At 47.3% G+C, this 22,596-nt stretch overlaps 1 protein-coding gene across 1 annotated transcript in view; it reads right to left on the bottom strand.

The window, feature by feature from the left end:
- Positions 1-22,596, bottom strand: part of PDE3A (phosphodiesterase 3A) — a 228,941-nt gene that overhangs the window by 28,461 nt on the left and 177,884 nt on the right. The gene's annotated exons all lie outside the window — the stretch shown is intronic.

Consider the following 22,596-nt stretch of genomic DNA (forward strand, 5'->3'; position numbering starts at 1 on the left):
TCACTACATACAGATTATACAGTCACCACTAGGAGGAGCTCGCTACATACAGATTATACAGTCACCACTAGGGGGAGCTCACTACATACAGATTATACAGTCACCACTAGGGGGAGCTCACTACATACAGATTATACACTCACCACTAGGAGAAGCTCAGTACATACAGATTATACAGTCACCACTAGGGGGAGCCACTACATACAGATTATACAGTCACCACTAGAGGGAGCTCACTACATACAGATTATACAGTCACCACTAGGGGGAGCTCACTACATACAGATTATACACTCACCACTAGGAGGAGCTCACTACATACAGATTATACAGTCACCACTAGAGGGAGCTCACTACATACATATTATACAGTCACCACTAGGAGGAGCTCACTACATACAGATTATACAGTCACCACTAGGGAGAGATCACTACATACAGATTATACAGTCACCACTAGGGGGAGCTCACTACATACATATTATACAGTCACCACTAGGGAGAGATCACTACATACAGATTATACAGTCACCACTAGGAGGAGCTCACTACATACAGATTATACAGTAACCACTAGAGGGAGCTACCGAAATACAGATTATACAGTAACCACTAGAGGGAGCTACCGAAATACAGATTATACAGTAACCACTAGGGGGAGCTCACTACATACAGATTATACAGTCACCACTAGGAGGAGCTCACTACATACAGATTATACAGTCACCACTAGGAGGAGCTCACTACATACAGATTATACAGTCACCACTAGGGGGAGCTCACTACATACAGATTATACAGTCACCACTAGGGGGAGCTCACTACATACAGATTATACAGTCACCACTAGGAGGAGCTCACTACATACAGATTATACAGTCACCACTAGGGGGAGCTCACTACATACAGATTATACAGTCACCACTAGGAGGAGCTCACTACATACAGATTATACAGTCACCACTAGGGGCGCTCACTACATACAGATTATACAGTCACCACTAGGGGGAGCTCACTACATACAGATTATACAGTCACCACTAGGAGGAGCTCACTACATACAGATTATACAGTCACCACTAGGGGGAGCTCACTACATACAGATTATACAGTCACCACTAGGGGGAGCTCACTACATACAGATTATACAGTCACCACTAGGGGGAGCTCACTACATACAGATTATACAGTCACCACTAGGGGGAGCTCACTACATACAGATTATACAGTCACCACTAGGAGGAGCTCACTACATACAGATTATACAGTCACCACTAGGGGGAGCTCACTACATACAGATTATACAGTCACCACTAGGGGGAGCTCACTACATACAGATTATACAGTCACCACTAGGAGGAGCTCACTACATACAGATTATACAGTCACCACTAGGGGGAGCTCACTACATAGAGATTATACAGCCACCAATAGGAGGAGCTCACTACATACAGATTATACAGTCACCACTAGGGGGAGCTCACTACATACAGATTATACAGTCACCACTAGGGGGAGCTCACTACATACAGATTATACAGTCACCACTAGGGGGAGCTCACTACATACAGATTATACAGTCACCACTAAGAGGAGCTCACTACATACAGATTATACAGTCACCACTAGAGGGAGCTACCGGAATACAGATTATACAGTCACCACTAGAGGGAGCTCACTACATACAGATTATACAGTCACCACTAGGGGGAGCTCACTACATACAGATTATACAGTCACCACTAGAGGGAGCTCACTACATACAGATTATACAGTCACCACTAGGGGGAGCTCACTACATACAGATTATACAGCCACCACTAGAGGGAGCTCACTACATACAGATTATACAGTCACCACTAGGAGGAGCTCACTACATACAGATTATACAGTCACCACTAGGGGAGCTCACTACATACAGATTATACAGTCACCACTAAGAGGAGCTCACTACATACAGATTATACAGCCACCACTAGGAGGAGCTCACTACATACAGACTATACAGTCACCACTAGGAGGAGCCACTACATACAGATTATACAGTCACCACTAGGAGGAGCTCACTACATACAGATTATACAGTCACCACTAGAGGGAGCTCACTACATACAGATTATACAGTCACCACTAGGAGGAGCCACTACATACAGATTATACAGTCACCACTAGGAGGAGCCACTACATACAGATTATACAGTCACCACTAGGGGGAGCTCACTACATACAGATTATACAGTCACCACTAGAGGGAGCTCACTACATACAGATTATACAGTCAACACTAGAGGGAGCTCACTACATACAGATTATACAGTCACCACTAGGGGGAGCTCACTACATAGAAATTATACAGTCACCACTAGGAGGAGCTCACTACATACAGATTATACAGTCACCACTAGGGGGAGCTCACTACATACAGATAATACAGCCACCACTAGGAGGAGCTCACTACATACAGATTATACAGTCACCACTAGGGGGAGCTCACTACATACAGATAATACAGCCACCACTAGGGGGAGCTCACTACATACAGATTATACAGTCACCACTAGGAGGAGCTCACTACATACAGATTATACAGTCACCACTAGGGGAGCTCACTACATACAGATTATACAGTCACCACTAAGAGGAGCTCACTACATACAGATTATACAGCCACCACTAGGAGGAGCTCACTACATACAGATTATACAGTCACCACTAGGAGGAGCCACTACATACAGATTATACAGTCACTACTAGGAGGAGCTCACTACATACAGATTATACAGTCACCACTAGAGGGAGCTCACTACATACAGATTATACAGTCACCACTATGGGGAGCTCACTACATAGAAATTATACAGTCACCACTAGGGGGAGCCACTACATACAGATAATACAGCCACCACTAGGAGGAGCTCACTACATACAGATTATACAGTCACCACTAGGAGGAGCTCACTACATACAGATTATACAGTCACCACTAGGGGGAGCCACTACATACAGATAATACAGCCACCACTAGGAGGAGCTCACTACATACAGATTATACAGTCACCACTAGGAGGAGCTCACTACATACAGATTATACAGTCACCACTAGGAGGAGCTCACTACATACAGATTATACAGTCACCACTAGGAGGAGCTCACTACATACAGATTATACAGTCACCACTAGGGGAGCTCACTACATACAGATTATACAGTCACCACTAAGAGGAGCTCACTACATACAGATTATACAGCCACCACTAGGAGGAGCTCACTACATACAGATTATACAGTCACCACTAGGAGGAGCCACTACATACAGATAATACAGCCACCACTAGGAGGAGCTCACTACATACAGATTATACAGTCACCACTAGGAGGAGCTCACTACATACAGATTATACAGTCACCACTAGGAGGAGCTCACTACATACAGATTATACAGTCACCACTAGGAGGAGCTCACTACATACAGATTATACAGTCACCACTAGAGGGAGATCACTACATACAGATAATACAGCCACCACTAGGAGGAGCTCACTACATACAGATTATACAGTCACCACTAGGAGGAGCTCACTACATACAGATTATACAGTCACCACTAGGAGGAGCTCACTACATACAGATTATACAGTCACCACTAGGGGAGCTCACTACATACAGATTATACAGTCACCACTAAGAGGAGCTCACTACATACAGATTATACAGCCACCACTAGGAGGAGCTCACTACATACAGATTATACAGTCACCACTAGGAGGAGCCACTACATACAGATTATACAGTCACCACTAGGAGGAGCTCACTACATACAGATTATACAGTCACCACTAGAGGGAGCTCACTACATACAGATTATACAGTCACCACTAGGAGGAGCTCACTACATACAGATTATACAGTCACCACTAGGAGGAGCTCACTACATACAGATTATACAGTCACCACTAGGAAGAGCTCACTACATACAGACTATACAGTCACCACTATGGGGAGCTCACTACATAGAAATTATACAGTCACCACTAGGGGGAGCCACTACATACAGATAATACAGCCACCACTAGGAGGAGCTCACTACATACAGATTATACAGTCACCACTAGGAGGAGCTCACTACATACAGATTATACAGTCACCACTAGGGGGAGCCACTACATACAGATAATACAGCCACCACTAGGAGGAGCTCACTACATACAGATTATACAGTCACCACTAGGAGGAGCTCACTACATACAGATTATACAGTCACCACTAGGAGGAGCTCACTACATACAGATTATACAGTCACCACTAGGAGGAGCTCACTACATACAGACTATACAGTCACCACTATGGGGAGCTCACTACATACAGATTATACAGTCACCACTAGGGGGAGCTCACTACATACAGATTATACAGTCACCACTAGGGGGAGCTCACTACATACAGATTATACAGTCACCACTAGCGGGAGCTCACTACATACAGATTATACAGTCACCACTAGGGGGAGCTCACTACATACAGATTATACAGTCACCACTAGGAGGAGCCACTACATACAGATTATACAGTCACCACTAGAGGGAGCTACCGAAATACAGATTATACAGTCACCACTAGGAGGAGCTCACTACATAGAGATTATACAGCCACCACTAGGAGGAGCTCACTACATACAGATTATACAGTCACCACTAGGAGGAGCTACCGAAATACAGATTATACAGTCACCACTAGGGGGAGCTCACTACATACAGATTATACAGTCACCACTAGAGGGAGCTACCGAAATACAGATTATACAGTCACCACTAGGAGGAGCTCACTACATAGAGATTATACAGCCACCACTAGGAGGAGCTCACTACATACAGATTATACAGTCACCACTAGGAGGAGCTACCGAAATACAGATTATACAGTCACCACTAGGGGGAGCTCACTACATACAGATTATACAGCCACCACTAGAGGGAGCTCACTACATACAGATTATACAGTCACCACTAGAGGGAGCTACCGAAATACAGATTATACAGTCACCACTAGGAGGAGCTCACTACATACAGATTATACAGTCACCACTAGGGGGAGCCACTACATACAGATTATACAGTCACCACTAGGGGGAGCTCACTACATACAGATTATACAGTCACCACTAGGAGGAGCTCACTACATACAGATTATACAGTCACCACTAGAGGGAGCTCAATACATACAGATTATACAGTCACCACTAGGGGGAGCTCACTACATACAGATTATACAGTCACCACTAGGGGGAGCTCACTACATACAGATTATACAGTCACCACTAGAGGGAGCTCAATACATATAGATTATACAGTCACCACTAGGAGGAGCTCACTACATACAGATTATACAGTCACCACTAGGAGGAGCTCACTACATACAGATTATACAGTCACCACTAGGGAGAGCTCACTACATACAGATTATACAGTCACCACTAGGAGGAGCTCACTACATACAGATTATACAGTCACCACTAGGGGGAGCTCACTACATACAGATTATACAGTCACCACTAGGAGGAGCTCACTACATACAGATTATACAGTCACCACTAGGGGGAGCTCACTACATACAGATTATACAGTCACCACTAGGAGGAGCTCACTACATACAGATTATACAGTCACCACTAGGGGGAGCTCACTAGATACAGATTATACAGTCACCACTAGGAGGAGCTCACTACATACAGATTATACAGTCACCACTAGGGGGAGCTCACTACATACAGATTATACAGTCACCACTAGGAGGAGCTCACTACATACAGATTATACAGTCACCACTAGGGGGAGCTCACTACATACAGATTATACAGTCACCACTAGGAGGAGCTCACTACATACAGATTATACAGTCACCACTAGAGGGAGCTCACTACATACAGATTATACAGCCACCACTAGGGGGAGATCACTACATACAGATTATACAGTCACCACTAGGGGGAGCTCACTAGATACAGATTATACAGTCACCACTAGGGGGAGCTCACTACATACAGATTATACAGTCACCACTAGGAGGAGCTCACTACATACAGATTATACAGTCACCACTAGAAGGAGCTCACTACATACAGATTATACAGTCACCACTAGGGGGAGATCACTACATACAGATTATACAGTCACCACTAGGAGGAGCTCAGTATATACAGATTATACATATTAATGCTCCATCACTTGTTTCTGGACTGGTCAGTGTCTAATTTCAGGTGTCCTGTATTACAGTGTGTCAGCTGTGACTAGGCCTGAATATATTAGGGGGTGTTCACACCATTGGACTCTGTCGGTTACTTTCAGGACAGTGGACGTATATTGGACGGTCACTATTCGCCCGCAGACATTAGTTCGTTTTTGTTTTGTTCTTAACAGACACAGTCATAACAGCATTGAACACAGGTGTAAACGCAGCCTTAGTTCTGACATCGGGCTCTTCTATTCCGAGCTGTCACCTGGGGATTAGCGCCTTCCGGGGGGGCGGTCAGGTTCGGGGTCACTTTGATAATTTCTCCCTTGCAGTTATATTACCCTTTGATATCTTACAAGCAGGCTCTGCAGGGGCGGAGTCACGGGGTGGTGTCATGGCGGATCTCACTACAAGAGGTCGTGTCATAAATTCTTGCTGAATGTTTCTTCCCCTAAACATCTATAAGGAAGAACCTGGCAAGTCTCTCTGTCTTGTGGGGTCCTCTCTGTATTGTGAGCTCCTCTCTGTATATTGTGGGGTCCTTTCTGTATTGTCGGGTCCTCTCTGTATTGTGGGCTCCTCTCTGTATATTGTGGGCTCCTCTCTGTATATTGTGGGTTCCTCTCTGCATATTGTGAGCTCCTCTCTGTATGTTGTGGGCTCCTCTCTGTATATTGTGGGCTCCTCTCTGTCTTGTGGGGTACTCTCTGTATTGTGGGGTCCTCTCTGTATTGTGGGGTCCTCTCTGTATTGTGGGGTCCTCTCTGTATATTGTGGGGTCCTCTCTGTATTGTGGGCTCCTCTCTGTATATTGTGGGCTCCTCTCTGTATATTGTGGGTTCCTCTCTGCATATTGTGAGCTCCTCTCTGTATGTTGTGAGCTCCTCTCTGTATATTGTGGGCTCCTCTCTGTCTTGTGGGGTACTCTCTGTATTGTGGGGTCCTCTCTGTATATTGTGGGGTCCTTTCTGTATTGTCGGGTCCTCTCTGTATTGTGGGCTCCTCTCTGTATATTGTGGGCTCCTCTCTGTCTTGTGGGGTACTCTCTGTAATGTGGGCTCCTCTCTGTATTGTGAGCTCCTCTCTGTATATTGTGGGCTCCTCTCTGTCTTGTGGGGTCCTCTCTGTATTGTGGGCTCCTCTCTGTATATTGTGGGCTCCTCTCTGTATATTGTGAGCTCCTCTCTGTCTTGTGGGGTACTCTCTGTATTGTGGGGTCCTCTCTGTATTGCGGGGTCCTCTCTGTATATTGTGGGGTCCTCTCTGTATTGTCGGGTCCTCTCTGTATTGTTGGCTCCTCTCTGTATATTGTGGGTTCCTCTCTGCATATTGTGGGCTCCTATCTGTATGTTGTGAGCTCCTCTCTGTATATTGTGGGCTCCTCTCTGTATATTGTGGGTTCCTCTCTGCATATTGTGGGCTCCTATCTGTATGTTGTGAGCTCCTCTCTGTATTGTGAGCTCCTCTCTGTATTGTGGGTTCCTCTCTGTATTGTGGGTTCCTCTTTTTATTTTGGGCTCCTCTCTGTATTGTGAGCTCCTCTCTGTATTGTGGGCTCCTCTCTGTATATTGTGGGCTCCTCTCTATATTGTGGGCTCCTCTCTGTATTGTGAGCTCCTCTCTGTATATTGTGGGCTCCTCTCTGTATATTGTGGGCTCCTCTCTGTATTGTGAGCTCCTCTCTGTATATTGTGGGCTCCTCTCTGTATTGTGAGCTCCTCTCTGAATTGTGGGCTCCTCTCTGTATTGTGGGGTCCTCTCTGCATTGTGGGCTCCTCTCTGTATATTGTGGGCTCCTCTCTGTATATTGTGGAGTCCTCTCTGTATATTGTGAGCTCCTCTCTGTATATTTTGGGGACCTCTCTGTATTGTGGGCTCCTGTCTGTATTGTGGGCTCCTCTCTGTATTGTGGGCTCCTCTCTGTATTGTGGGCTCCTCTCTGTATATTGTGGGCTCCTCTCTGTATATTGTGGGCTCCACTCTTTATTGTGGGCTCCTCTCTGTATATTGTGGGGTCTTATCTGTATATTTTGGGGACCTCTCTGTCTTGTGGGCTCCTCTCTGCATTGTGGGCTCCTCTCTGTATATTGTGGGCTACTCTCTGTATTGTGGGCTTCTCTCTGTATTGTGGTGTCCTCTCTGTATTGTGGGCTCCTCTCTGTATTGTGGGATCCTCTCTGTATATTGTGGGCTCCTCTCTGCATTGTGGGCTCCTCTCTGTATATTATGGGCTACTCTCTGTATTGTGGGCTCCTCTCTGTATTGTGAGCTCCTCTCTGTCTTGTGGGGCACTCTCTGTATTGTGGGCTCCTCTCTGTATTGTGGGCTCCTCTCTGTAAATTGTGGGCTCCTCTCTGTATATTGTGGGCTCCTCTCTGTATTGTGAGCTCCTCTCTGTATATTGTGGGCTCCTCTCTGTATTGTGGGCTCCTCTCTGTATATTGTGGGCTCCTCTCTGTACTGTGGGCTCCTCTCTGTATTGTGGGCTCCTCTCTGTATATTGTGGGGTTCTTTCTGTCTTGTGGGCTCCTCTCTGTATATTGTGGGCTCCTCTCTGTATATTGTGGGCTCCTCTCTGTATATTGTGGGCTCCTCTCTGTATATTGTGGGCTCCTCTCTGTATTGTGGGGTCCTCTCTGTATTGTGAGCTCCTCTCTGAATTGTGGGTTTCTCTCTGTATTGTGGGTTCCTTTTTTGTATTGTGGGCTCCTCTTTGTATATTGTGGGTTCCTCTCTTTATTTTGGGCTCCTCTCTGTATATTGTGGGGTCCTCTCTGTATTGTAGGCTCCTCTCTGTATTGTGGGCTCCTCTCTGTATTGTGGGCTCCTCTCTGTATATTGTGGGCTTCACTCTGTATATTGTGGGCTCCTCTCTGTATATTGTGGGCTCCTCTCTGTATATTGTGGGCTCCTCTCTGTATATTGTGGGCTCCTCTCTGTATTGTGGGGTCCTCTCTGTATTGTGGGCTCCTCTCTTTATTGTGAGCTCCTCTCTGTATATTGTGGAGTCCTCTCTGTATATTGTGAGCTCCTCTCTGTATTGTGGGCTTCTTTCTGTCTTGTGGGCTCCTCTCTGTATTGCGGGCTCCTCTCTGTATATTGTGGGGTTCTCTCTTTCTTGTGGGCTCCTCTCTGCATTGTGGGCTCCTCTCTGTATATTGTGGGCTACTCTCTGTATATTGTGGGCTCCTCTCTGTATATTGTGGGCTTCTCTCTGTATTGTGGGCTCCTCTCTGTATTGTGGGCTCCTCTCTGTATTGTGGGCTCCTCTCTGTATTGTGGGCTCCTCTCTGTATATTGTGGGTTCCTCTCTGCATTGTGGGCTCCTCTCTGTATATTGTGGGCTCCTCTCTGTATATTGTGGAGTCCTCTCTGTATATTGTGAGCTCCTCTCTGTATATTTTGGGGACCTCTCTGTATTGTGGGCTCCTGTCTGTATTGTGGGCTCCTCTCTGTATTGTGGGCTCCTCTCTGTATTGTGGGCTCCTCTCTGTATATTGTGGGCTCCTCTCTGTATATTGTGGGCTCCACTCTTTATTGTGGGCTCCTCTCTGTATATTGTGGGGTCTTATCTGTATATTTTGGGGACCTCTCTGTCTTGTGGGCTCCTCTCTGCATTGTGGGCTCCTCTCTGTATATTGTGGGCTACTCTCTGTATTGTGGGCTTCTCTCTGTATTGTGGTGTCCTCTCTGTATTGTGGGCTCCTCTCTGTATTGTGGGATCCTCTCTGTATATTGTGGGCTCCTCTCTGCATTGTGGGCTCCTCTCTGTATATTATGGGCTACTCTCTGTATTGTGGGCTCCTCTCTGTATTGTGAGCTCCTCTCTGTCTTGTGGGGCACTCTCTGTATTGTGGGCTCCTCTCTGTATTGTGGGCTCCTCTCTGTAAATTGTGGGCTCCTCTCTGTATATTGTGGGCTCCTCTCTGTATTGTGAGCTCCTCTCTGTATATTGTGGGCTCCTCTCTGTATTGTGAGCTCCTCTCTGAATTGTGGGCTCCTCTCTGTATTGTGGGGTCCTCTCTGCATTGTGGGCTCCTCTCTGTATATTGTGGGCTCCTCTCTGTATATTGTGGAGTCCTCTCTGTATATTGTGAGCTCCTCTCTGTATATTTTGGGGACCTCTCTGTATTGTGGGCTCCTGTCTGTATTGTGGGCTCCTCTCTGTATTGTGGGCTCCTCTCTGTATTGTGGGCTCCTCTCTGTATATTGTGGGCTCCTCTCTGTATATTGTGGGCTCCACTCTTTATTGTGGGCTCCTCTCTGTATATTGTGGGGTCTTATCTGTATATTTTGGGGACCTCTCTGTCTTGTGGGCTCCTCTCTGCATTGTGGGCTCCTCTCTGTATATTGTGGGCTACTCTCTGTATTGTGGGCTTCTCTCTGTATTGTGGTGTCCTCTCTGTATTGTGGGCTCCTCTCTGTATTGTGGGATCCTCTCTGTATATTGTGGGCTCCTCTCTGCATTGTGGGCTCCTCTCTGTATATTATGGGCTACTCTCTGTATTGTGGGCTCCTCTCTGTATTGTGAGCTCCTCTCTGTCTTGTGGGGCACTCTCTGTATTGTGGGCTCCTCTCTGTATTGTGGGCTCCTCTCTGTAAATTGTGGGCTCCTCTCTGTATATTGTGGGCTCCTCTCTGTATTGTGAGCTCCTCTCTGTATATTGTGGGCTCCTCTCTGTATTGTGGGCTCCTCTCTGTATATTGTGGGCTCCTCTCTGTACTGTGGGCTCCTCTCTGTATTGTGGGCTCCTCTCTGTATATTGTGGGGTTCTTTCTGTCTTGTGGGCTCCTCTCTGTATATTGTGGGCTCCTCTCTGTATATTGTGGGCTCCTCTCTGTATATTGTGGGCTCCTCTCTGTATATTGTGGGCTCCTCTCTGTATTGTGGGGTCCTCTCTGTATTGTGAGCTCCTCTCTGAATTGTGGGTTTCTCTCTGTATTGTGGGTTCCTTTTTTGTATTGTGGGCTCCTCTTTGTATATTGTGGGTTCCTCTCTTTATTTTGGGCTCCTCTCTGTATATTGTGGGGTCCTCTCTGTATTGTAGGCTCCTCTCTGTATTGTGGGCTCCTCTCTGTATTGTGGGCTCCTCTCTGTATATTGTGGGCTTCACTCTGTATATTGTGGGCTCCTCTCTGTATATTGTGGGCTCCTCTCTGTATATTGTGGGCTCCTCTCTGTATATTGTGGGCTCCTCTCTGTATATTGTGGGCTCCTCTCTGTATATTGTGGGCTCCTCTCTGTATTGTGGGGTCCTCTCTGTATTGTGGGCTCCTCTCTTTATTGTGAGCTCCTCTCTGTATATTGTGGAGTCCTCTCTGTATATTGTGAGCTCCTCTCTGTATTGTGGGCTTCTTTCTGTCTTGTGGGCTCCTCTCTGTATTGCGGGCTCCTCTCTGTATATTGTGGGGTTCTCTCTTTCTTGTGGGCTCCTCTCTGCATTGTGGGCTCCTCTCTGTATATTGTGGGCTACTCTCTGTATATTGTGGGCTCCTCTCTGTATATTGTGGGCTTCTCTCTGTATTGTGGGCTCCTCTCTGTATTGTGGGCTCCTCTCTGTATTGTGGGCTCCTCTCTGTATTGTGGGCTCCTCTCTGTATATTGTGGGTTCCTCTCTGTATATTGTGAGCTCCTCTCTGTATATTGTGGGCTCCTCTCTGTATATTGTGGGCTCCTCTCTGTATATTGTGGGCTCCTCTCTGTATTGTGGGGTCCTCTCTGTATTGTGAGCTGCTCTCTGAATTGTGGGTTTCTCTCTGTATTGTGGGTTCCTTTTTGTATTGTGGGGTCCTCTCTGCATTGTGGGCTCCTCTCTGTATATTGTGGGCTCCTCTCTGTATATTGTGGAGTCCTCTCTGTATATTGTGAGCTCCTCTCTGTATATTGTGGGCTCCTGTCTGTATTGTGGGCTCCTGTCTGTATTGTGGGCTCCTCTCTGTATTGTGGGCTCCTCTCTGTATATTGTGGGCTCCACTCTTTATTGTGGGCTCCTCTCTGTATATTGTGGGCTCCTATCTGCATATTGTGGGGTTATCTCTGTCTTGTGGGCTCCTCTCTGCATTGTGGGCTCCTCTCTGTATATTGTGGGCTACTCTCTGTATTGTGGTGTCCTCTCTGTATTGTGGGCTTCTCTTTGTATTGTGGGCTCCTCTCTGTATTGTGGGCTTCTCTCTGTATTGTGGGCTCCTCTCTGTATATTATGGGCTACTCTCTGTATTGTGGGCTCCTCTCTGTATTGTGGGCTCCTCTCTGTATTGTGGGCTCCTCTCTGTATTGTGAGCTCCTCTCTGTCTTGTGGGGTACTCTCTGTATTGTGGGTTCCTCTCTGTATTGTGGGGTCCTCTTTGTATTGTGGGCTCCTCTCTGTATATTGTGGGCTCCTCTGTGTATTGTGGGCTCCTCTCTGTATATTGTGGGCTCCTCTCTGTATTGTGGTGTCCTCTCTGTACTGTGGGCTCCTCTCTGTATATTGTGGGGTTCTTTCTGTCTTGTGGGCTCCTCTCTGTATATTGTGGGCTCCTCTCTGTATATTGTGGGCTCCTCTCTGTATATTGTGGGCTCCTCTCTGTATTGTGAGCTCCTCTCTGTATTGTGGGCTCCTCTCTGTATATTGTGGGGTTCTTTCTGTCTTGTGGGCTCCTCTCTGTATATTGTGGGCTCCTCTCTGTATATTGTGGGCTCCTCTCTGTATATTGTGGGCTCCTCTCTGAATTGTGGGTTCCTCTCTGTATATTGTGGGCTCCTCTCTGTATATTGTGGGCTCCTCTCTGTATTTTGGGCTCCTCTCTGTATATTGTGGGCTCCTCTCTGTATTGTGGTGTCCTCTCTGTATTGTGGGCTCCTCTCTGTATTGTGGGCTCCTCTCTGTATATTGTGGGGTTCTTTCTGTCTTGTGGGCTCCTCTCTGTATATTGTGGGCTCCTCTCTGTATATTGTGGGCTCCTGTCTGTATTGTGGGCTCCTCTCTGTATTGTGGGCTCCTCTCTGTATTGTGGGCTCCTCTCTGTATATTGTGGGCTCCTCTCTGTATATTGTGGGCTCCACTCTTTATTGTGGGCTCCTCTCTGTATATTGTGGGCTCCTATCTACATATTGTGGGGTTCTCTCTGTATATTATGGGCTCCTCTCTGTATTGTGGGCTCCTCTCTGTATTGTGGGCTCCTCTCTGCATTGTGGGCTCCTCTCTGTATATTGTGGGCTACTCTCTGTATTGTGGTGTCCTCTCTGTATTGTGGGCTTCTCTCTGTATTGTGGTGTCCTCTTTGTATATTGTGGGGTTCTCTCTGTCTTGTGGGCTCCTCTCTGTATTGTGGGATCCTCTCTGTATATTGTGGGGTTCTCTCTGTCTTGTGGGCTCCTCTCTGCATTGTGGGCTCCTCTCTGTATATTATGGGCTACTCTCTGTATTGTGGGCTCCTCTCTGTATATTGTGGGCTCCTCTCTGTATTGCGGGCTCCTCTCTGTATATTGTGGGCTCCTCTCTGTATATTGTGGGCTCCTCTCTGTATTGTGGGCTCCTCTCTGTATTGTGAGCTCCTCTCTGTCTTGTGGGGTACTCTCTGTATTGTGGGCTCCTCTCTGTATTGTGGGTTCCTCTCTGTATTGTGGGGTCCTCTTTGTATTGTGGGCTCCTCTCTGTATATTGTGGGCTCCTCTCTGTATTGTGGGCTCCTCTCTGTATATTGTGGGCTCCTCTCTGTATTGTGGGCTCCTCTCTGTATTGTGGTGTCCTCTCTGTACTGTGGGCTCCTCTCTGTATTGTGGGCTCCTCTCTGTATATTGTGGGCTCCTCTCTGCATTGTGGGCTCCTCTCTGTATATTGTGGGCTCCTCTCTGTATTGTGGTGTCCTCTCTGTATTGTGGGCTCCTCTCTGTATTGTGGGCTCCTCTCTGTATATTGTGGGGTTCTTTCTGTCTTGTGGGCTCCTCTCTGTATATTGTGGGCCCCTCTCTCTATATTGTGGGCCCCTCTCTGTATATTGTGGGCTCCTCTCTGTATATTGTGGGCGCATCTCTGTATATTGTGGGCTCCTCTCTGAATATTGTGGGCCCCTCTCTGTATTATGGGGTCCTCTTTTTATTGTGGGCTCCCCTCTGTATATTGTGGAGTCCTCTCTGTATATTGTGGAGTCCTCTCTGTATATTGTGAGATCCTCTCTATATATTGTGGGGTCCTCTCTGTATTGTGGGCTCCTCTCTGTATTGTGAGGTCCTCTCTGTATTGTGCGCTCCTCTCTGTATATTGTGGGCTCCTCTCTGTATATTGTGGGCTCTTCTCTGTATTGTGAGCTCCTCTCTATATATTGTGGGCTCCTCTCTGTATATTGTGGGCTCCTCTCTGTATATTGTGGGTTCCTCTTTGTATATTATGGGCTTCTCTCTGTATTGTGGGCTCCTCTCTGTATATTGTGGGCTCCTCTCTGTATATTGTGGGCTCCTCTCTGTTTTGTGGGCTCCTCTCTGTATTGTGGTGTCCTCTCATTATTGTGGGGTTCTCTCTGTATATTGTGGGCTCCTCTTTGTATATTGTGGGCTCCTCTCTGTATATTGTGGGCTCCTCTCTGTATTGTGGGCTCCTCTCTGTCTTGTGGGGTACTCTCTGTATTGTGGGCTCCTTTCTGTATTGTGGATTCCTCTCTGTATTGTGGGGTCATCTTTGTATTGTGGGCTCCTCTCTGTATATTATGGGCTATTCTCTGTATTGTGGGCTCCTCTCTGTATTGTGGGCTCCTCTCTGTATTGTGAGCTCCTCTCTGTATATTGTGGGCTACTCTCTGTATTGTGGGCTCCTCTCTGTATATTGTGGGCTCCTCTCTGTATATTGTGGGCTCCTCTCTGTATTGTGGGCTCCTCTCTGTATTGTGAGCTCCTCTCTGTATTGTGGGTTCCTCTCTGTATTGTGGGCTCCTCTCTGTATTGTGGGCTCCTCTCTGTATATTGTGGGCTCCTCTCTGTATATTGTGGGCTCCTCTCTGTGTATTGTGGGCTCCTCTCTGTATTTTGGGGACCTCTCTGTATATTGTGGGCTCCTCTCTGTATTTTGGGCTCCTCGCAGTATTGTGGGCTCCTCTCTGTATATTGTGGGCTCCTCTCTGTGTATTGTGGGCTCCTCTCTGTATTTTGGGGACCTCTCTGTATATTGTGGGCTCCTCTCTGTATTGTGGGCTCCTCTCTGTATATTGTGGGTTCCTCTCTGTATTTTGGGCTCCTCTCTGTATTGTGGGCTCCTCTCTGTATATTGTGGGCTCCTCTCTGTATTGTGGGCTCCTCTCTGTATTGTGGGCTCCTCTCTGTATTGTGGGCTCCTCTCTGTATATTGTGGGCTACTCTCTGTATTGTGGGCTCCTCTCTGTATTGTGGGCTCCTCTCTGTATTGTGAGCTCCTCTCTGTATATTGTGGGCTACTCTCTGTATTGTGGGCTCCTCTCTGTATTGTGAGCTCCTTTCTCTTCTTGTGGGGTACTCTCTGTATTGTGGGCTCCTCTCTGTATTGTGAGCTCCTCTCTGTATTGTGGGCTTCTTTCTGTCTTGTGGGCTCCTCTCTGTATTGTGAGCTCCTCTCTGTATATTATGGGCTCCTCTCTGTATTGTGGGCTCCTCTCTGTATATTGTGGGCTCCTCTCTGTGTATTGTGGGCTCCTCTCTGTATATTGTGGGCTCCTCTCTGTGTATTGTGGGCTCCTCTCTGTATTTTGGGGACCTCTCTGTATATTGTGGGCTCCTCTCTGTATTGTAAGCTCCTCTCTGTATTTTGGGCTCCTCGCTATATTGTGGGATCCTCTCTGAATTGTGGGCTCCTCTCTGTATATTGTGGTGTCCTCTCTGTTTTGTGGTGTCCTCTACGTATTGTGGGCTCCTCTCTGTATTGTGGGGTCCTCTCTTTATTGTGGGCTCCTCTCTGTATATTGTGGAGTCCTCTCTGTATTCTGGGCTCCTCTCTGTATAATGTGGGCTCCACTCTGTATATTATGGGCTCCTCTCTGTATTGTGGGCTCCTCTCTGTATATTGTGGGCTGCTCTCTGTATATTGTGGGCTCCTCTCTGTGTATTGTGGGCTCCTCTCTGTAATGTGGGGTGCTCTCTGTATTGTGGGGTGCTCTCTGTATTGTGGGGTGCTCTCTGTATTGTGGGCTCCTCTCTGTATATTTTGGGCTCCTCTCTGTAATGTGGGGTGCTCTCTGTATTGTGGGGTGCTCTCTGTATTGTGTGCTCCTCTCTGTATTGTGGGCTCCTCTCTGTATTGTGACGTCTTCTCTGTATTGTGGGTTCCTTTCTGAATTGTGGGCTCCTCTCTGTATATTGTGGGCTCCTCTGTGTATTGTGGGCCCCTCTCTCTATATTGTGGGCCCCTCTCTGTATATTGTGGGCTCCTCTCTGTATTGTGGGCTCCTCTCTGAATTGTGGGCTCCTCTCTGTATATTGTGGGCTCCTCTCTTTCTTGTAGGCTCCTCTCTGCATTTTTGGCTCCTCGCTGTATATTGTGGGGTCCTCTCTGTATTGCGGGGTTCTCTCTGTATATTGTGGGCTCCTCTCTGTATATTGTGGGCTCCTCTCTGTATATTGTGAGCTCCTCTATGTATTGTGAGGTCCTCTCTGTATTGTGGGCTCCTCTCTGTATATTTTGGGCTCCTCTCTGTATATTGTGGGCTCCTCTCTGTATATTGTGAGCTCCTCTATGTATTGTGAGGTCCTCTCTGTATTGTGGGCTCCTCTCTGTATATTTTGGGCTCCTCTCTGTATATTGTGGGCTCCTCTCTGTATATTGTGGGCTCCTCTCTGTATTGTGGGCTCCTCTCTGTATTGTGAGCTCCTCTTTGTATTGTGGGGTCCTCACTGCATTGTGGGCTCCTCTCTGTATATTTTGGGCTCCTCTCTGTATATTGTGGGGTCCTCTCTGTATTGTGGGGTCCTCTCTGTATTATGGTGTCCTCTCTGTATTGTGAGCTCCTCTCTGTACTGTGGGTTCCTCTCTGTATATTGTGGGCTACTCTCTGCATTGTGGGCTCCTCTCTGTATATTGTGGGCTACTCTCTGTATTGTGGGCTCCTCTCTGTATATTGTGGGCTCCTCTCTGTATTGTGGTGTCCTCCCTGTACTGTGGGCTCCTCTCTGTATATTGTGGGGTTCTTTCTGTCTTGTGGGCTCCTCTCTGTATATTGTGGGCTCCTCTCTGTATATTGTGGGCTCCTCTCTGTATTGCGGGCTCCTCTCTGTATTGTGGGTTCCTTTTTGTATTGTGGGGTCCTCTCTGCATTGTGGGCTCCTCTCTGTATATTGTGGGCTCCTGTCTGTATTGTGGGCTCCTGTCTGTATTGTGGGCTCCTCTCTGTATATTGTGGGCTCCTGTCTGTATTGTGGGCTCCTCTCTGTATATTGTGGAGTCCTCTCTGTATATTGTGGGCTCCACTCTTTATTGTGGGCTCCTCTCTGCATATTGTGGGGTTCTCTCTGTCTTGTGGGCTCCTCTCTGTATATTGTGGGCTACTCTCTGTATTGTGGGCTTCTCTGTGTATTGTGGTGTCCTCTTTGTATTGTCGGGTCCTCTCTGTATTGTGGGCTCCTCTCTGTATATTGTGGGCTCCTCTCTGTATACTGTGGGCTCCTCTCTGTATATTGTGGGCTCCTCTCTGCATTGTGGGCTCCTCTCTGTATATTATGGGCTACTCTCTGTATTGTGGGCTCCTCTCTGTCTTGTGGGGTACTCTCTGTATTGTGGGCTCCTCTCTGTATTGTGGGCTCCTCTCTGTATTGTGGGTTCCTCTCTGTATTGTGGGGTCCTCTTTGTATTGTGGGCTCCTCTCTGTATATTGTGGGCTCCTCTCTGTTTTGTGGGCTCCTCTCTGTATATTGTGGGCTCCTCTCTGTATTGTGGTGTCCTCTCTGTACTGTGGGCTCCTCTCTGTATTGTGGGCTCCTCTCTGTATATTGTGGGGTTCTTTCTGTCTTGTGGGCTCCTCTCTGTATATTGTGGGCTCCACTCTGTATTGTGGGGTCCTCTCTGTATTGTGAGCTCCTCTCTGAATTGTGGGTTTCTCTCTGTATTGTGGGTTCCTTTTTGTATTGTGGGTTCCTCTCTGTATATTGTGGGCTCCTCTCTGTATATTGTGGGCTCCTCTCTGTATATTGTGGAGTCCTCTCTGTATTCTGGGCTCCTCTCTGTATAATGTGGGCTCCACTCTGTATATTATGGGCTCCTCTCTGTATTGTGGGCTCCTCTCTGTATATTGTGGGCTGCTCTCTGTATATTGTGGGCTCCTCTCTGTGTATTGTGGGCTCCTCTCTGTAATGTGGGGTGCTCTCTGTATTGTGGGGTGCTCTCTGTATTGTGGGGTGCTCTCTGTATTGTGGGCTCCTCTCTGTATATTTTGGGCTCCTCTCTGTAATGTGGGGTGCTCTCTGTATTGTGGGGTGCTCTCTGTATTGTGTGCTCCTCTCTGTATTGTGGGCTCCTCTCTGTATTGTGACGTCTTCTCTGTATTGTGGGTTCCTTTCTGAATTGTGGGCTCCTCTCTGTATATTGTGGGCTCCTCTGTGTATTGTGGGACCCTCTCTCTATATTGTGGGCCCCTCTCTGTATATTGTGGGCTCCTCTCTGTATTGTGGGCTCCTCTCTGAATTGTGGGCTCCTCTCTGTATATTGTGGGCTCCTCTCTTTCTTGTAGGCTCCTCTCTGCATTTTTGGCTCCTCGCTGTATATTGTGGGGTCCTCTCTGTATTGCGGGGTTCTCTCTGTATATTGTGGGCTCCTCTCTGTATATTGTGGGCTCCTCTCTGTATATTGTGAGCTCCTCTATGTATTGTGAGGTCCTCTCTGTATTGTGGGCTCCTCTCTGTATATTTTGGGCTCCTCTCTGTATATTGTGGGCTCCTCTCTGTATATTGTGAGCTCCTCTATGTATTGTGAGGTCCTCTCTGTATTGTGGGCTCCTCTCTGTATATTTTGGGCTCCTCTCTGTATATTGTGGGCTCCTCTCTGTATATTGTGGGCTCCTCTCTGTATATTGTGGGCTCCTCTCTGTATTGTGAGCTCCTCTTTGTATTGTGGGGTCCTCTCTGCATTGTGGGCTCCTCTCTGTATATTTTGGGCTCCTCTCTGTATATTGTGGGGTCCTCTCTGTATTGTGGGGTCCTCTCTGTATTATGGTGTCCTCTCTGTATTGTGAGCTCCTCTCTGTACTGTGGGTTCCTCTCTGTATATTGTGGGCTACTCTCTGCATTGTGGGCTCCTCTCTGTATATTGTGGGCTACTCTCTGTATTGTGGGCTCCTCTCTGTATATTGTGGGCTCCTCTCTGTATTGTGGTGTCCTCCCTGTACTGTGGGCTCCTCTCTGTATATTGTGGGGTTCTTTCTGTCTTGTGGGCTCCTCTCTGTATATTGTGGGCTCCTCTCTGTATATTGTGGGCTCCTCTCTGTATTGCGGGCTCCTCTCTGTATTGTGGGTTCCTTTTTGTATTGTGGGGTCCTCTCTGCATTGTGGGCTCCTCTCTGTATATTGTGGGCTCCTGTCTGTATTGTGGGCTCCTGTCTGTATTGTGGGCTCCTCTCTGTATATTGTGGGCTCCTGTCTGTATTGTGGGCTCCTCTCTGTATATTGTGGAGTCCTCTCTGTATATTGTGGGCTCCACTCTTTATTGTGGGCTCCTCTCTGCATATTGTGGGGTTCTCTCTGTCTTGTGGGCTCCTCTCTGTATATTGTGGGCTACTCTCTGTATTGTGGGCTTCTCTGTGTATTGTGGTGTCCTCTTTGTATTGTCGGGTCCTCTCTGTATTGTGGGCTCCTCTCTGTATATTGTGGGCTCCTCTCTGTATACTGTGGGCTCCTCTCTGTATATTGTGGGCTCCTCTCTGCATTGTGGGCTCCTCTCTGTATATTATGGGCTACTCTCTGTATTGTGGGCTCCTCTCTGTCTTGTGGGGTACTCTCTGTATTGTGGGCTCCTCTCTGTATTGTGGGCTCCTCTCTGTATTGTGGGTTCCTCTCTGTATTGTGGGGTCCTCTTTGTATTGTGGGCTCCTCTCTGTATATTGTGGGCTCCTCTCTGTTTTGTGGGCTCCTCTCTGTATATTGTGGGCTCCTCTCTGTATTGTGGTGTCCTCTCTGTACTGTGGGCTCCTCTCTGTATTGTGGGCTCCTCTCTGTATATTGTGGGGTTCTTTCTGTCTTGTGGGCTCCTCTCTGTATATTGTGGGCTCCACTCTGTATTGTGGGGTCCTCTCTGTATTGTGAGCTCCTCTCTGAATTGTGGGTTTCTCTCTGTATTGTGGGTTCCTTTTTGTATTGTGGGTTCCTCTCTGTATATTGTGGGCTCCTCTCTGTATATTGTGGGCTCCTCTCTGTATTTTGGGCTCCTCTCTGTATATTGTGGGCTCTTCTCTGTATTGTGGTGTCCTCTCTGTATTGTGGGCTCCTCTCTGTATTGTGGGCTCCTCTCTGTATATTGTGGGCCCCTCTCTCTATATTGTGGGCCACTCTCTGTATATTGTGGGCTCCTCTCTGTATATTGTGGGCTCCTCTCTGTATATTGTGGGCTCCTCTCTGTATTGTGGGGTCCTCTCTGTATTGTGGGCTCCTCTCTTTATTGTGGGCTCCTCTCTGTATATTGTGGAGTCCTCTCTGTATATTGTGAGCTCCTCTCTGTATATTATGGGGTCCTCTCTATATTGTGGGCTTCTTTCTGTCTTGTGGGCTCCTCTCTGCATTGTGGGCTCCTCTCTGTATATTGTGGGCTTCTTTCAGTATTGTGGTGTCCTCTCTGTATTGTGAGCTCCTCTTTGAATTGTGGGTTTCTATTTTGGGTTCCTTTTTGTATTGTGGGGTCCTCTCTGCATTGTCGGCTCCTCTCTATATATTGTGGGCTCCTCTCTGTATATTGTGAGCTCCTCTCTGTATATTGTGAGCTCCTCTCTGTATATTGTTGGCTCCTCTCTGTATTGTGGGCCCCTCTCTGTATATTGTGGGCGCATCTCTGTATATTGTGGGCTCCTCTCTGTATTGTGGGGTACTCTCTGTATTATGGGGTCCTCTTTTTATTGTGGGCTCCTCTCTGTATATTGTGGAGTCCTCTCTGTATATTGTGAGCTCCTCTCTATATATTGTGGGGTCCTCTCTGTATTGTGGGCTCCTCTCTGTATTGTGAGCTCCTCTCTGTCTTGTGAGGTACTCTCTGTATTGTGGGCTCCTCTCTGTATTGTGGGTTCCTCTCTGTATTGTGGGGTCCTCTTTGTATTGTGGGCTCCTCTCTGTATATTATGGGCTTCTCTCTTTATTATGGGCTCCTCTCTGTATATTGTGGGCTCCTCTCTGTATTGTGGTGTCCTCTCATTATTGTGGGCTCCTCTCTGTATTGCGGGGTCCTCTCTGTATATTGTGGGCTACTCTCTGTTTTGTGGGCTCCTCTCTGTCTTGTGGGCTCCTCTCTGCATTGTGGGCTTCTCTCTGTATATTGTGGGCTCCTCTCTGTATATTGTGAGCTCCTCTCTGTATATTGTGGGCTCCTCTCTGTATATTGTGGGCTCCTCTCTGAATTGTGGGCTCCTCTCTGTATATTGTGGGCTACTCTCTGTATTGTGGGCTCCTCTCTGTATTGTGGGCTCCTCTCTGTATTGTGAGCTCCTTTCTCTTCTTGTGGGGTACTCTCTGTATTGTGGGCTCCTCTCTGTATTGTGAGCTCCTCTCTGTATTGTGGGGTCCTCTTTGTATTGTGGACTCCTCTCTGAATTGTGGGGTACTCTCTGTATATTGTGGAGTCCTCTCTGTATTGTGGGCTCCTCTCTGTATTGTGGGCTCCTCTCTGTAAAATGTGGGCTCCTCTCTGTATATTATGGGCTCCTCTCTGTATTGTGGGCTCCTCTCTGTATATTGTGGGCTCCTCTCTGTATATTGTGGGCTCCTCTCTGTATTTTGGGGACCTCTCTGTATATTGTGGGCTCCTCTCTGTATTGTAAGCTCCTCTCTGTATTTTGGGCTCCTCGCTGTATTGTGGGATCCTCTCTGTATATTGTGGTGTCCTCTCTGTATATTGTGAGCTCCTCTCTATATATTGTGGGGTCCTCTCTGTATTGTGGGCTCCTCTCTATATATTGTGGGGTCCTCTCTGTATTGTGGGCTCCTCTCTGTATTGTGTGCTCCTCTCTGTATTGTGAGGTCCTCTCTGTATTGTGGGCTCCTCTCTGTATATTATGGGCTCCTCTCTGTAAATTGTGGGCTCCTCTCTGTATTGTGAGCTCCTCTCTGTCTTGTGGGTTCCTCTCTGAATTGTGGGCTCCTCTCTGTATTGTGGGTTCCTCTCTGTATTGTGGGGTCCTCTTTGTATTGTGGGCTCCTCTCTGTATATTATGGGCTTCTCTCTTTATTATGGGCTCCTC

Source organism: Leptodactylus fuscus, chromosome 5 (assembly GCF_031893055.1).
Source record: "Leptodactylus fuscus isolate aLepFus1 chromosome 5, aLepFus1.hap2, whole genome shotgun sequence".
NCBI lineage: Eukaryota > Metazoa > Chordata > Amphibia > Anura > Leptodactylidae > Leptodactylus > Leptodactylus fuscus.